Below are 2,923 nucleotides of genomic sequence, written 5' to 3'. Positions count from 1 at the left end.
ATTTGTCTTCCAGCTCACTGGTTCTGCCTTCCATCTCATCTATTCTACTCCTTTGCCCTTTCAGAGTATTGTCTATTTCTGATATTCTGTTATTTATTGTTTGGACCTCTTTCTGTATGTTTTGAATTGTTTCCAATAATGTAACTATCTTATTTAATTGTTCTTTTAGTGCTTTCCTGACATCTTCCTTATTTTTCTCAATTCCATTGTAAAGTATTTGGAAACATTTTAGAATAATTTTTCTGAATTCCTTCTCAGACATTTCCAAGACCTGCCCTCCTTCCAGAATGGAGTCCAGGTCTACTTCTAGGTCATTTGTCTCAGACACTTTACATTGTTTCTGGACATGTGCTGATACGGTCATCTGCTTTTGCTTCTTGGACATGTTTAGTGTTTATCTGTGGACTTAATACTTGAGTATATTTTTTAGTATTTTTTATGCTTTCTGATTACTTCCCTTTTCACTCTTCTTATTGCTTAACTCAGAGTAACTTTCACCAGAGTTGTCTGTTTCCCTGCTATGTGGCAGTTGGTATTGCTTCTTGCCTGGGGTTTGGTGTTTTATAGAATGTGACTGTAGCTTGGCTATATGGTAGCAGTTGCTGATTTTTCTTTTTCTTAGGTAATATATGGAGAGAAAGAGTCCTCCAAAGGTAGAAAGGGGAACATATAAGAGCAAAACAGCACCAGCGAAAAAAAACAAGAGACAAAAAAAACAAACAAAAGACAGCAACAACAAAAACTAGACTGAATACTGCAGTCTATAGTCACAGAAAAGGGAGAGGAGGGAAAGAAGAGAAAAAAAAATCTGTAGCCTAATATGAGTATGACTTTAATGTCCTCTCTTCAGATTCTTGCTGTCACAGCTGCCTGAAAGATTTCAAGATGCCAGTGTTGGTTGTTATGCTATACCTCAGGCTTTAATTTAATTTTCAGCCTGTTTTGTTTTTAAACTCTCTTTCCCTCTCTACAGCCCTGTGCTGCCCTTTCCCGTATTAAAAATCAAAACAAAAGACAAACAAAAAGCCTTCAGGGCCTGTTCTTGGGCTGAGTATCTGTGCGCATGCATGGCAGAAGAACCCACCCGTGGTGAGTGTGGGGGGTGTCTACTCGCTCAGGCTCCCCCTCTAGTCACCAGAATGTAGGTGGGCAAACAGTGGGCACACCAATGACCAGATACAAAAAAGAAAGAAAGAAAAGAAAATCAGAACAAAGCAAAACTGACAAAGTGCATTGTCCACCTTTGCTCCAAGGTTCCCGCGGCATTTTTCTGTGGTGTTTCTGCTTCCCTGCTTGGTCTTGCCATTTGGTCTCGCCCAAGATGTTGGCTCCGGGCCTCCGAGCCCAGCCCGGCAAATTCAAAAGTACACGATTTTTTACTTCAGCTTCAAGTTTCCTAATCTATAAGCCTTCAAACCTTCAAAGTAGTCCCATCTCTGTGGTTCCAAGTTTTGGCGCTCTTCCCTGGATCTGCTTTGCCTGGTATTCTGTGGTATTGCTGACGGCGAACTTCACTGCACCTCCAGCCTAGCCGCCATCAAGCCCCGCCTCCGGGACTGGTCCCTCCTGATAGCAAGTTTGAAGTATGAGAAATGAAGTACTTCTTCCAACACAAATTTGTTTGTTCTTCTCTGTAGCCAACTCTACTCTGAGGAGGCAGCTCTTCCCCAGTTGTATTCTGAGTGTCTTCCAACAGGAGGGGCTCATCTTCTGGCATCAAGTCTGACAGTATTCTGGTACTATTCATAAGATTTTCATGTTCCAGCACCATATCTGATAATGTTGTTGTTTTAGTGTTGTTGAGTGGGTTTCGACTCATAGTGACTCTCTATAGCATTTCCAAGAAGCAGCTGGTGGATTTGAACCACCAACCTTGCAGCTCAAAGCAGCCTTGTACCCAGTGCTTATCCTATAGCACCACACCAGTACTCCGTATCTGATAATGCTCTGCTGATTTTCCTAAGGTTTTCAGTGGCTAACCATTCAGCAGTCTGCCTCGCCTTTCCCCTGCTCTGTCTTAGTCTGGAAGCTCCAATGAAACCTGTCCACCACGGGTGACCCTCATGGTATTTAAAATACCAGTGGTATAGCTTCCAGCATCCACGCAACATGCAAGCCACCACAGTATGACAAACTGACAGATGAGTGATTTGTCCTATTACTATTATTTATGCTATACTTTAAACTATAACTCCAATGTTGTTGTTGTTAATTGCCATAGAGCCAGTTCTGACTCATAACAACCCTGTAAAATATTTCTGAGGAGTGGCTGGTGGGTTTGAACCACTGATCTTGTGGTTGGCAGTCAAGTGCTTATCTTATAGTGCCACACCAGGACTCCACTTAGCCTAATTAGTAAAGTATATCAGAGCAGAAATTATTTACTAATTTGGCTAAACTATTGGGGTCCTACTGTGGCATTGTAGGGAAAATCCGGACTGCAAGCCCCAAGATCAGACATTCAAATCTACCAGGTGCTCCTTGAAAACTTTGTGTAGGGTCGATATGAGTCAGAACTGACGAGGTGGTACTTAACGACAACTGTTTCGTTTAAAGAAAACTTCAAGGAATATTTTTAGTTTTAGGTTTAAAGATCATCTCAGGACAATAGTTTAGACTCAATTGTTCCAGGAAGCCTGGATTCCATTAAAATTTTAAATTCTGTTCTGCATTTTCCCCCTGTTGACCAGGATTCTATAGAACCTTGGATGCAGATGTTCAGTGACAATAGCAGCATCCAGTTTTTCTTGCTTTCATGGTAAAGAGCGCCGTTGTTCATGGAGTCAGTTAGACACAGGCTCCATTTCCTCCCTTGGTTCCTTCCTCTCCTTCTTCAGAGGAACAACTTTAATTTGTTTCTTTTACAAAGAACCCTTCACTTTGAGATAGACCTGGTGTTGTTGTTGTTGTTGTTGTTGTTGTT

At 41.6% G+C, this 2,923-nt stretch overlaps 1 protein-coding gene across 1 annotated transcript in view; it reads right to left on the bottom strand.

Annotated features, from left to right (window-relative positions):
* The window catches only part of TMEM255B (transmembrane protein 255B), a 117,930-nt gene that overhangs the window by 95,329 nt on the left and 19,678 nt on the right, over positions 1-2,923 (bottom strand). The gene's annotated exons all lie outside the window — the stretch shown is intronic.

Source organism: Chrysochloris asiatica, unplaced genomic scaffold (genome assembly GCF_000296735.1).
Source record: "Chrysochloris asiatica unplaced genomic scaffold, ChrAsi1.0 scaffold00029, whole genome shotgun sequence".
In the NCBI taxonomy this organism is placed as follows: domain Eukaryota; kingdom Metazoa; phylum Chordata; class Mammalia; order Afrosoricida; family Chrysochloridae; genus Chrysochloris; species Chrysochloris asiatica.
The sequence above is the reverse complement of the archived record's forward strand: the minus strand, read 5'-3'. Positions and strand labels throughout refer to the sequence as shown.